This window comes from Stegodyphus dumicola, chromosome 10, assembly GCF_044657685.1.
Source record: "Stegodyphus dumicola isolate Sdum_Otavi_A_Nest chromosome 10, ASM4465768v1".
NCBI lineage: Eukaryota > Metazoa > Arthropoda > Arachnida > Araneae > Eresidae > Stegodyphus > Stegodyphus dumicola.
This window is the reverse complement of record NC_140777.1, coordinates 51,012,223-51,026,406: the sequence shown is the minus strand read 5'-3', so window position 1 is coordinate 51,026,406 and position 14,184 is coordinate 51,012,223. Positions and strand designations below refer to the sequence as shown.

Genomic DNA, 14,184 nt, shown 5'->3' with positions numbered 1-14,184 from the left:
TCTTCTGAAATCGCGGAAACATATCCTTTAACCAACAGCTTTTTTACATGGGACATTCGGAAAGAAGAATAAACTTAAAAGTGGTAAACCATATTTCTTATCTCAAATAATAAGCTGTTGTCAGAAATTGTAATTCCTAGAAATTTCCTTTTTTATGCCCTTATTGAATTTGTTCTAAAAATGTGTAAACACTCTCCGTATAAATAAGTTTCTAGGAATAAAAACAGATTCCAATTGCACCAAAGTCCGATTTTAATTAATATGGCAGTTGCGCTTGATATATCGATGCAAGATTTTCAATAGTTGGCATAAAACTATTTAACTGAATTTTTAAATTACTTCGCTTAAAAATATTCAACTTGTTCCTCGTACTAAATTATTGGTAAGAAGAAGAGTCGATAATATTTGTTCAGTATTTCTCAGAATGGCTTTTAAATTCCAAACCTTAGCGTACACGTGTTTTTTTTAATTGAATTGAATATCCTTATTATAAGTAATCAACATATAGTATCAATATGAGAGTATAAAAATTGTAAAATTGTAATATCACTATAAGATATATTGCAGTTCATTAATTCTATGAGCCATGGCGGCAAATTTAAATTTTCACTGTCGTGGAACCGAACATTAAAATCTTCTATGCAACAATATATCTTGTGAAAAGGTTTTGCGTTTTAGCTTCTTTTTTTGTGTGTGTGCGTGTTTATATATTTAGAAAATGTCACTGATTTAAAAAATACATTTTAAAATTACTGTGCATTTTCGTCTTATATTTATTTTCCATGATTTAAAGTTACATCGACACACGTGAGGTCAACACCGACCCTGCTGGGAACACCTGGCAGAGAGTCTAGCACAACATATTCAAAATAACGTATTTCGTCATTTCCAAGCAGAGACTGAAGTGCAAGTAGCGAAATCTCCATCTGAGGAGAGCGCCAGAAGTCCCCCGTGTCTTGTCTTGTGGCATTACAAACACCATCAGCAGGGGTTTTATATATCTTCACTGGTTTGTCTTTTAGAATTGCACTTAATAGCTAGGAAATCTGTGAAATAATAGTTTCATACGATGACGAATTTCCGCATTGTATACACTGGCTAAGCTTTCTATACAATACATACTTTCATACATTTCCGTAACGTATACATTCTCTAGCTTATGTCTTCATGACTGCTATTCCTTATCCTCATTGCCTTGGGGAACATTTAGTAATCCTGAATGGGAGCAGGGAGCTTACTCAAACTATGCTCGTGTGTGCATAGTTTGAGTAAGAAGGGTTAACTTTACAGCACACAAGTAAGAAGGGTTAAGTTTACGTTTTATTTCTCAAAGCGTACAGGCGCTCCTGCCCTTCGGGATACAGAGACCAACACTTTTGGTCTGAAACGTAGAAAATAAGAAATGACTAACTTAACTAAATAAGAAGTAAACTTAAATTCTGTACGGAGACTATTAACGCGAAGATTGGCCTTTTGACACTACATATGCGAAATGCAAAATACTACAATTCGTCTTAGTATATCAGCAGAAACTAAGTTTTGGCCTTAATGGCAGACATGAACTGACTGAAAATCATGCGCGTGGCAGGGTAGCAAGAAGGCTGTCTCCACTCTTGGCTAAAGGCCTCTTCTTAAATACCTTTACAATTTGAAACTCATTAGCATAAGACTCCTACTCGCGCTTATTCTGTCTGGAAATAAAAAAAAATCAGAGAGAATAGCGAATTTTTAAAATAAAATAAACGTTAGTAAAACTCAAAGTCCTTACACAATGTTACCTATATCTCTATTCACCATACTTTCTTAGAATTAATTTGTTTAAAAGCATACAGCATATCACACAAATTTTCGTATTTTAAGAAACGTTTTTCATGGATTTTGTTTTTAATTTACTGTGGAAATTCAGAAAAAGGTCTATTTTGTATTTTCGAGAATGTTGGATAAATTACAGTTTCGTTCATTTAAATCTAGCAGAATTAACCATCATTAGATTCTGAATTCACTGCGAGGGAAAGAATTGCATTTTAGAACAACTCCGTCTTCCGCTCTTTAATTGGTAAGATTAAGACTTGCTTAATCACAACTGCTTTAGCGAGGGGATTTATAAATTTCGTTACCATGGTAACAAATCGACTTTTGTTTACAAGCGAAAAGCTTTGGGAGTTAACGGTAATACATTCAGATTATGCAAAATCCGTACAGTTCCTTTCAAAGACCTTCCAGCGATGGAGTGTTAAGTTTTGAAGTTCTAAAAGCTAAATTCTTATTTTCTAATAGAATGAAAACACGAAATAAATGCGTCATCAACAATTCGTTGGAAATTTGTTATTCCTTTACATGTTTTCACATCTTCTTGTACATCTATGTAACACACTTGCATTAGGATATACATAAATAATATGTCAGAAATGTTTTAAAAATGTCCACTTCTCAAACACGAAAACGCTTTTAAAACTTAGTTGGTCTTCTGTGCTTCCAATTAATGTTTTAAAATATATGATTTCTGTGTTATTGATCAATTTACGACACGTTTGTTCTTTTTTGTTACGTGTCAAATATTGTGAAATGAATCTTTGCAATTTCACACGCATTGAGCATTTTGAAACTTGTTATACTTTTTAATTAAACATGTAAAATTCTCCAGCGCATGTAGCGCATTTTAATATTATTTATTCTATTCCTTTTTAATGTGAGTTTCAATAGTTATTTACGCAATTATTAATTTGCATTATTGGTAATTAGATTTTCTCTACATGAGACATGTAACATGTTGACTATTATGTTTTCCATATATGGAAAAATTAAAACTCAGTGATGCCCTAGACCAGGGGTTCTCAACCGGTGGTACGCGTACCACTGGTGATATGCAAGAGAAAAATAGATGGTACGCAAAGAAGCAAAGTATTTTTAACTATTAAATTCAAAAATTAAAATTCCAGCATCCTGCTTTTTCTCCAACACTCGCAAATTTATGCGATCTGAGCTTTGTTCAACAGTGATGGTGGTAGTAATACTTTGTAGTGGTGGTACTAAAGGTTTTAAATTTTTGTTTAGGTGGTACGCGTTAGTCAAAAGGTTGAGAGCTGCCCTAGACGGTATTTGGAATAGATCATCTAATTACTATGAAATTTAGTAGCTAAATATACTATATTCACCATGACAGCACTTACGGAAGAATGCCGGTAGTATCTTGCATTCTCCCCCACATAAAGGTGATTTTGTACAGGTCTAAAAACCAGTTAGTCAAATACAGAACACGATGATTTATTGTCTAGCACATTTTGGCTTGTACGTCACTAGAAAAACAAATGAAAGTTTTAAAAAATAAAAAAATAATAAAAATAAAAACTGAAAGATTCTGTATTTTATATTACGACTAAGCAGGGTGTTTGAGTTACCTTTATTTGTTGAATATCATGTTTTTTGTACTTAAACCAGATAAAATTTAATTCAACAGCAATATCACGAAATACTTTAAAACAGCATATCTTTAGAACCTCCGATAGACAGTCTCGTGCGCTGGAGATAAATATGTTTTTTTCCGTACAGTGTTGTCATTGCTCGCTTTGAAATTGTTGAGTTTGTTAATCGAAAATTCATTAAAGTTTTACAAAATATGAAGTAGATAATAAAACAAATTCGAAATTCGGGCGTTCATGTTCCCATGTTCGGGTGGAGTATTAAGTTATAGGAAATCTGGTGACTCTAAATACCGTTGCGAGAAACATACATACATTCATGCAGATTCTTCATTATTTAATGTCTTTAAATATAATACAGAGAGGTAATGTTTGGTGGCAACAATTTGAGAAATGCTTCGCCATTTATAATGGGATGCCACAAAATGCTATTCTGAGATTTAAATACCATTCTGGGATAACCTCTTTGGGCTAAAAACATCGAACCATGAATAGTTTGTCGGGTAACCGCATTCACAACGTGAATGCACACAAGAAAATACCATGATCCTTTACACTCGCCCATCAGTGCCTGAGCGGTAAAATCACTAAACTCTGGTAGTTTGACCCGAGTTCGATTCCAGGTCAATGAGGGAGCTAAAAATATGTTTTCTGCGTTTTGCCTGTGTGTAACTTGGATGCGAGCCAATTTCCATAAGAAAATCCTCAACTGACGCTTCCCTCACCTTAAAGGAGATATCCCTCGAAGGTTTTGCCTTAAATAAATAAAATAAACCAAACTGTTAGTACGGCTTTATCACAGCTTTATCTGTCAAACTGCTACTATTTATATTTTTTATACATTGTAAATTGATCAATTTAAGCAGAAATTATCTTTCTCATCATCATTGTAAATTCATCATGTGATAATTCCATCTCAGACGCATTGTTGTGAATACTTAATTTCACATTTCCGTCTATAAGGTCTTCATTATTCTTCTCAAAATAGTATACCACATTTTACTATCAAATATCTTTAATACCATCACTGGTAAGGTCATTATTAAATAGCTCTTTACTCAGATGTAGGCTTTTTGCCTTTTGAATAAGCCTTTTACTAGTGACTGAAAATCCTTTACATTAAACCTTCAACGTACTGTTACGTTGTTCTTTTAAAGACAATCCATGCAGCAGAAAAATCGTCTTTCAAGACCATATTTTTAAATTAAATACAATAATATATGTTTCCCCCTATACTAATTAAATAGTAACAACTTAAATTGATTAAATATTTTGTTGATTTTAAAATGTATTTTAAGACTTTTATCCAAAGTAAATTTGAAAGACTTTATTTACAGGGAAACGTTCTTCTTAAAATTGTGAAATACATGTAATAGAGTTTACCGTATTATAATATTTACACATAAAAAGAGGCTTTAGGTATCTATTTGTTTTCGTTGTTACATGTTATTATCTTATTTTTTATTACTTTCTTTATATTTCTCGTACCTATTTATTCGCCCAAAAAGGGAGTTAACTTGAATGCGCTATTATTATTGAAACTGGATTTTACGTCGCCCATTATAAATGGCTGAATCAGTTTTAAAACTGCTGCCACCAAATATTACCACGCTGTATAACTTTTAAAGAAATTAAATAATGAAAAATCTGCATGTATGTATGTATGTATGTTCCTCGCATTGTGAAACAATTACGGTACTTAAATCAACAAAATTTTGAATAACTTAATCCTCCCCCCGAACATGTGCCCCTGTAGGCCCTAATTTTGAATTTCGAATTCTATATTCAGTATTTTATAAAGGAATTTTTATGAATATTTGATTAACGAATTCAAACCGAGCAGTGCCAACACTGTAATGAATGAAACATTTTTATCTTCAACCCACGAGTCTGTCTATCGAAAATTCAAAAGGTATGCTGTTTTTAAATATTCTGTTATTTTACTGTGGAACGGAATTTTATGTTGACGTGAGTGCGAATAACGTGATATTTACTAAATAAAGTTAATAAAAAAATAATAATAAAAATACAAAAAAAAAAAAATGTTTTGTAGCCATCTTACTAAGAAAATTAAACACTGATATGATGAACTGAGAAAAGACTGAAAAAAATAGAAAAACGTATGAGATTACTTAACACTGCATCGGGAATCGTAAGCATATGATACTTTTAAAATTGTTGTAATTTTGCTGTTGAATAGTATATAGCGAAGAAAATGATTCTAAGTAATGAAGTTAAAAATAAAAAATCTGATGTGTACACCACATGACTTCCTTGTACGGAATATTAAATTATACGCATTTTTCTTGCATTTCTTTTAAACTTATTGGATTGAATTAAATCTACTTCGTCGATAGCGAATAAACTACCAATAGTATAAATTCACTCTTTAAAATTCCCTCTAGTATTTGTTTACCATAGCGACACTCTGGCGCTAGTTTCACTTAACAGCGTTATATTTTGTTCATATTATAACTCAGAATGCACAAAATTTATATCATTTGAAGAATTATCTAATCGTTGCCACATGCTCTATTCAAATATTATAATAAATCTTAAACGTTGTATAAAAGAAATTAAGCAAACAAAACAAAAAGGAAACAGTTTTTCACAGACAATTCCGTATTTCTCATTCAATTAATTCAGTTCCCACTTCGCGACAAGGCAAAAATATTTAAAAACTGAAAATATCTATATTAAAAATCACGAAGTAAATCTCAAACACTTATTTCCTCGAAAAAATTCCAGAAAGGATTAAATATGATTTAATTCGCAACAATAAATGAAGGCGTTATCTTTGTTGCGAAGCTTAGTCTCTCTAGATTGGCAACAAATCCACTATTCTGCTGTTTCAAATGTAAACAAATATGCTCGCCATGTTATTAAAAATTAGGCTTAACTGCACTTAAATAGCTTTTTAAATTGTTGATAATTGTACAAATATTGCTTGCAGATTTACTAAAGGCATAAAAACCTTAACAGAAAGATAAGAACATAATTTAATCATTTTTAAAGCAATTTACAAACATATATGAATAAAGAAACTGAGCTCACTAAGCCGTGTAATCATATATTTATATACTTTCGGTGCGGCCGATTGCAACCAAAATACGAGGTACTCATCTACATGTTACAGCAGTCCCACATACAACATTTCAACATTCTTAGTCTACTCGTTTTTGGGTTATGAGAGATACGTACGTACGCACAGAGGCCACGAAAAATACATTTTAGAATTCATTTTAAATCAGTTTTATAATTTTTTTGGGGGAAAAGCGTCCTTTATTCTGTCCTTAATTGCGGATTTCACGCAAAAACAGCTTTAAATTGCATTGGATAGCGGTCAAAATTGATATTTTCGTTGAAATATGATACCCGAAATTTTTTTCGATTACAATACTTCCTTTTTTACTTGGTACAAGGAAGTAAAAAAATGTGTTAGTAAGAGTGAGTGCAAGAGCAGAATGATAGACGGCGAGCTCAGCGAGAGCATAAAATACTTGAACAAATGCTTTTGGGCGATCATTTAAATTCGAACCCCTCCATATTTTTTTAATTTCTTTTATTTATGAATTTCTATGCAAGTCATGAAGCGGGGCGTATTACTTATGTTTACTTACCACTCCGAGTTCTATTTAAAAGGTGAAAAAATGTAAATTAATCTTTTTATAGCTATGCAATCGACGTTTTTCACTGACTGCATTCATAGATAGTGTATTTCTAATTTCTCCGGACAAATGAGTAATGTTTATGTTAGATATAGAGAAACTGTAAACTTGTAAAGTGCTCTTCTAAGGGAAATGAACCCAGGACAAAATGCAAGACGTTTCCAGACGTTTGCTTATCTTAAGCTAAAGAGAGGGAGGAATTAAAAATTGCTTCTTATCAGCGGTAAGTTTAATTAACTTCCCATAAAAATATACTAAGAATCCTCTTACATATGGACAAGGCTGAATTACATGTAAAAATCAACTACATTTCTGAATTATTTCCAAATACTGAATTTTTCAGTACATATCAGTATTCTTTTGAAAATTCATTTGTATTTTAGGTAATGGCAAAGTTAATGCACTGGAAATTATTAATCAAAGGTAGAAGAATTTTGAAATTTAATTTCAAATTCTATGATACTCAGTTCAATGCAACCGCAATTTCAAGTATCCGTACAAGGCTTTATCAGCATAAACATAAATTAGTACAACAAGTTTACACTTGTACGGATTATATTTACATCAGTAACGTAGCAATATGTTCATGTTTGCAGTTTAGACAATATCCAAGATTGTGTCTGTGGCGGACCTACAGCTAATGAAGCTCGGGACTGAAATATCCCTGGGGCAGTCCTTATTGAAATGATCACCGTACAAAAGGCAAAAAATATGCAATTATCATTTAATCAATTAAAATTATATAGTTAAAATGACTTTTGAAAAAAATATCCTTTTTTTAATCTCTTAAATCTTTGTAGGAAGTGTAAGTTATGCTGGACGTTTCAAGATTAATTTTACAATTTTCGACATTCGAAATGACGTTCTATAGCTGCGTTTGCGAAGCTAAATGTGTAACTCTCCTCTGGGGGGCTGCACACTGCAACCTCATAATCGGTGTTGCCAAATTATACAAATTTTCCTTAAATCTAAGGAAAAAATTATTAAATTTTTAAGTTTGTAATCAAGTTTTGACACGCGCTTACCCGCCAATTTTCTCCATATAGAGCTGTATTTATCCCTCAGGCAGAGGCATGAGGTCGAGGCATGGTTAGCGGAATAGCAAACTATTCATTTCTTATAAAATTATAGCATCAGTGCTTCTAAGATAAACTTGTAAACATAATCACTACAGACTTATGCGTAATCATTCTCGCCATAATACAAAATCTCATTTTTATATTCTTATGTATAGGTATATATATTTAAAAACTTAAAGTTCTTCGGAGACCCTGTCTGATCAGAGACCCAGAGCAGTCCGCTCTCTGGGAATGTCACTATGTGTCATTTGTTTCATAAACCTGGAGACATTAATTAAGGAGGACTCTTAGACAGTGAGTTTTTTCTCTTGTGGTTTCTTTTGAATTTTATAATGCAGCACGAGACTTATTTGAAGAGAAAGTTTTGCTGGAAAATATAAAACACAGGAGCACGCGCATTTAACATTTTAATAAATAGGTATCTCTTAATTGTACGCTTTTGCTATCCAGAAAAATCGAGAAAATACCAGAATGTTCTCGTGCTGATTATAAAGCTTATAAAAACGGGAGGAAAACATCTCAATTCAGTTGTTTACTTATTGCTGTTATTGATTGCAGCGAATTTGCTGTGAGATCGGATTAGCTTTCTGTGTTTTGAATTGAGTTCTGTTGAACGTTTTAGTAGTTTAAAAATATAACTACTGTGATATATTGCGATATTGTGCGAATAGCTCTGAGGAAATTTAAGCATTTTGTATTTATTCTTGGTATAATAATAAATTTTATCAACTACTTATTCACTTGTGCATTCAATCCATTACGAACCCGTAAGCACGCAACAATATTGATTATTACGTTAAAACTAAAAACAAAAGACAAGAGACTTAACCCCAGTTTAATTATAACTGGCAACATAGCTCGGCGCTTAGTTCTAAGTTTGATTCTGCTTCCATCTGTCTCTTTCATCACTTTATAATATATGCTGGATGTAAATATTTAACTAGATGCATATAAATATTCGCGCTCAGCCTGCAAACATTTAACGTTTAATATGCCAGAGCTTATACATTTCATTATTTAGTCAGCCAAAAGTCAAATTTTGAGCATTATAAACTTGCGTAGGTGGACTGCAGTAGTATTTCAATGTAAATCTCAACAGCTGTGTTCACAGTTCAAACTCTATTACAGTTTGCATAATGATAAATTCAGCTTACAATTGCAAACAATTTTCTTTTAGAGCTCTGTTGAACGTGTTTAAAAGTAATTAAATATATCTCTTACCCGGAATACAAAAACACAACATATTTTGTATTTCGGAATTTTCAATTCATACAAAATATTTTCGAGGAATAAAATATCATAAAACGAAAACGAAAAGCAGTCTCAAAGAGTTATTCTATACTTTGCATTAGTTAAGTGTACTTGACATTACTCGGCAAGCACATCACACGCGGTTTTGGCTCTTCAGATTACCCATAAAACTATATTACATTAGAAAATGTGAAGAGAAAAAAATGTGCGCGAAATGGACGCAATCAGTTGTTCAATGTTCACGTTTACAAGGTTTAAAGGTATATGGGTTAGGTACTCCAATATACATTTTTTTCGGTATTTGCTCTACCATTTATATTCGAGATACAAATTAATGAAAGTATACAGATGGTTATCCTGATTTATTCTTTATATTTAACCAGTAAAATCTATTACAGGAATTCTAAGAAAGGGTTCCAAAGTTTTGATTAATTTATTTGCTGGTTTTTCATATATATTCTGTTTACTTTCAAGCCTATTGAATTAATTTCCACCTTTTCGTTGCCCTGCGTTGGCAACAGGCTTTTGAGATTTGTCGTTTATAGAATTCGGTCGCTAAAAGCGTAGCTGGCCTGTAACGGTTGTAATTCTTATGTTAAAGCTTATCTGTACTCCTGAATTATTACTAAATGTTTACGTATGAATGTTATATTATTAAATGTATTAAGTTTGATTTAAATAGACCAAGAGTCGTTGAATTTATTAAGGATATTTAAAATTGAAACTGCGTCATCCATGTCGGCGCCATTCTAACACAGGAACGTAAACATATTCAGAAAGTTTAAGCAAACTCTTAGTACAAAAATACTAACCCAGCATTTAAAAAAGCTGGAAAATATTAAATGTTTAATTTTATTATTTTCGCGTTTTAAAGGTGTGGATGGCAACGATTTTTAGAGCAAACTAAAATGGAATTCTAAATTTTAAAATTTTTATTTTGGTAAACTAGAAAGATATTATTTTTATATATTTAAGATAGTGAATTTTAACATAACAATAATAACAATAAAGCCCTCTCCAAAAGAAATCTGAAAGATTTCAGATTTTAAATTACGTCCAAAGGAGCGCTTTTTAACGTTTTGTGCTTTACCTTTATTTATTAAATATCATGTTCTTTGCACTTAAACCATAAAATTCAGTTCAAGAGCAATATCGCAAAATAAGTTTAAATTGAGCATATCTTTAGAATTTCATATACACAGTCCCATGCGCTGGAGATAAAAATATTTTATATTGATTAAGTATAATATTGATTAAGTATGGGCAAAATATTTGTCTCAATTTTGATACGAGTTTTGTGACTATAAGTGTTGACATTTATTTGAAAGGATATCCAACTTTAATCCGTATCAGAGCAAAGAAAATATGATTGACCGTGATTACTTTATATTTTATGTGCTTGAGAAACGATGCTGTTGTTATTACTAATCCCACTTGCCTGACAATGGTCAGCACAAGCCCACGACATTCATCGTGGGAAGGAGTCAAATGCGCCTGTCAATGGCACGAGCCTTGAGCCCCACACAGGTGGCAGTCCAGTTTTGCCGCCAATTGAAGGAGAGTACGCTGAGCCGATGGGTCCGAGTGTCTCCTACTCCTCTTCCCATACCAACAATCTTTCGAGAGGAATTTCTGTTCGCCGCGTACTCAAAGTGCCCTCATGCCGCACAGACACTGCATTTAAAAACATCCATGCTTTCTCCGGGGTTCGAACCCGAGACCTTTGATACAGCACTCAGAGTCTTTGATATAGAGTCATTAATTACTGTTTCGGTTTTTGCAGCCTGAAAAACATGAAATACAATTAGGTTAGATCCTGGTTTCTAGGTGTCCCAGAAATTGGTCTCTTTTATATAATCAACTATGTTTGAAAATGAATGTTTATAATAACTTAAATGGTTAGTTCAAATTGTGGTGGTGCTTTCTTGGTAGCACGAAATAGGAAAAGTCAACCATCCAGAGAAAGTACCAGTTCTTTTAACAACACGCCGTGTTTAGGGTACAGGGCAATAGAGGACAGATGATGTGTCTAAATATAGGTTGTCACTAATAAATAACTAACTAGATAGTGTTGGTAGATATATTTTAGGTAGAGTTCTAAATTATTTTTCAAGCAGTATTATTGTCTCTTTAGTTTTTTAAGCAAGAATTAAAATACAGATCAGTGATTTCATTTTACTTATCACAAATGATAATAATAAGTCAAACGACTTATATATATTGTTGCGTGCGTACGGGTTCGTTATGAAATGAATGCACAAGTCCGATGAAAAATGAACAAAAATTTATTATTATCACAACGAAAATGCTTAAATTTTCTCAAATTATCACGCAGTATTACAATATCTCACAGTAGGTTTCTTTTAACTACTCAAATGTCCAATAGAACGTAATTCAAAACAGCTAAAGAACGCTAATCCGCGAATTCGCTACAATCAACAACAGTAGTTTTCTAAACAACAACAAACTAAGCAACTGCTACAAACTGAGATGTTTTCCTCCTTTTATAAGATTTTAAAATCACGCACTAGAATTTTCCAGTACTTTCTCGAAATCAAAAAGAGATATTTATTTATTTAATGCACGCGCTCTTGTATTTTCAATTTTCCGGCTTAGCTTTCTTTTAATATTCGTCACGCGCTACACTGCGCGAGAAATAAAACCATTTAATTTATAATTGAACTAACATTAGCTTTTTAAATACCAAATTCGTAACAATATATTACCTCCGGATATAACGAACGAACGTTTTGGCATAGTTCAGTTTTTTAGACACAGTGTCATTTCATAAGACTATAGAGAATTTCCAAATGCGTAAATTCGGAAATAACGAACTTTATGGACATCTTTAACGGATTTATTTATTTAATTTTTTCTCAGAATTTCTGCAACTTTTAACCGAAAAAGTACTAACCCTTAAATTCATCCTATTTAGGGCATTAGAATAACGAAACACATCTATGTATTACTAGTCTAAAATGACGAAAAACAGCCGTGTATTACTGTTTTCCATCTTCAGATCCTAAATTCTCTGTGTTTTAAGCAAAAGGAAATACGAGGCAGGCGCAGCACTCAGTTATTAGAAAACCAGAATGCACAGTAAACGCATCTGATGAGATCCTGTTATGCTATGAACTAAAGAACATTGATTCGTTAAAACAAAGAGCTTGAATCAATTCTTTGGTACCATCTGAGTTAGTGTTAGACACCAAGCACTCTATGTTGGATTGACCCTTATTCGTAATTTCAAGAAATAAGTATTATAGATCGGAATATATAATTAGAGAGACGAGTCTAAATCGGGGCTTTTATGCCATATTTCTGTGGCTGTTATGTTAAGTATTTTTTTTTCTGTAAAATTATTAATGTGAGGTAAAATTAAAAAACAACAAAAAATAAATTTAGCAATTAACATAATAATAATTGTCATTGTAACATTTTATTAATATTAAAGTTACTATTAACCGTTTTTGGAAGATGTAACAATTATAATCATTCTCTCAGCGTGATCCATCAATGATGAACTTTTTGCAATATTTTGGGAGACAATGCATTCGTTTTATTAACAGATCGGATATAGCGAACTAAATTTTCGGTCCCTTGGAGGTTGTTATAGAGGAGTCCGATGATATTTTAATATACTAAAATATCTAATAATACACTAAAATATCTTTTTCTAAAAAGCGATATCTAACCGTTCATTGCTTTACATATACCTGCATATATAACTACGTATAATTTATATACGTGAGGGCGCGTAATTTATATAGATACAATTTCAGTTCATATTAATGTTTTAAATTCGCTAAACTCCATAATACCACTTATGCTCCAATGGCAGAGCTGGCTCTACTCAATCTCCATAATTCAAGCATTCAACCGGAATAATCGGTGAAAGAAGGAAAAGAAAAAAATATACCTCTTCCTTTTACAATAATATATAACTTTGGTGGGGAATATGGTACGAGCTTAGAAATGTGTGCGCATAAAAGTAAAGTCCAGCAGTTGCTCCGGAAAAAGAGAGGAAAAAATATATTTCCTATCTTTCTATATAATTCCCTCCGGGATCTGTCCCTCTTTTACCTTCTGCTATCGTCCTATCTTCTACTGGCTAAAGCCTCCAAATATATGTTCCTTAAATTGATTTTGCATTTCCTTACATTTTCCCCTTTTTCGCTTTCGTCTGCTCAAAACCGCTGAATCAAGCTGTGTGATCTTGAGAAAGGAGAAGTTCTATTGAACCTTATATCTAGGTAAGAAGGGAGATGTGTATTAAAAAGTGAAAAAATAAAATAAAGTATTACTGTAATAAAAATGATCAAAAATGTGTGACGGTTTTTCGACTCCACCTTCTTTCCATCAAAAGATTCTCGTCATCTTCTTCATTTCAGCTGAAAGTTCTGTTTACATCAGTGGGTTACCCCGCATAAAGTTCTTGGAAGTTTCATCTCTAAAATATGCATTTTAGTATCTTTTTTTTTTCTTCTTTTTCGTGTGATAGGGAGACTTTGCACGATTTTCTTTCCCGGTGAAATATCCTTCCAGAAAAAAAAGTATGTTATTCACCGTTACAGTTTCATGGCTTTGATTTCAAATTTAACGCCAGGCATCCATATAAATTTCTAGATGTATACAACATGATGTTTTTTTGTAACAATATGTTTTCCCGATGGATTTTTACAGAAAGCTGAATATATTTCTACGATCCCTATGCGTGTTAAATAATTCATATAGCTAAAAGTAAAGGAATATTTGAAGTAATTTTAG

At 32.3% G+C, this 14,184-nt stretch overlaps 1 long non-coding RNA gene across 1 annotated transcript in view; it reads left to right on the top strand.

Annotated features, from left to right (window-relative positions):
• Window positions 1-14,184, top strand: part of LOC146994961 (uncharacterized) — a 151,411-nt gene that overhangs the window by 83,575 nt on the left and 53,652 nt on the right. The gene's annotated exons all lie outside the window — the stretch shown is intronic.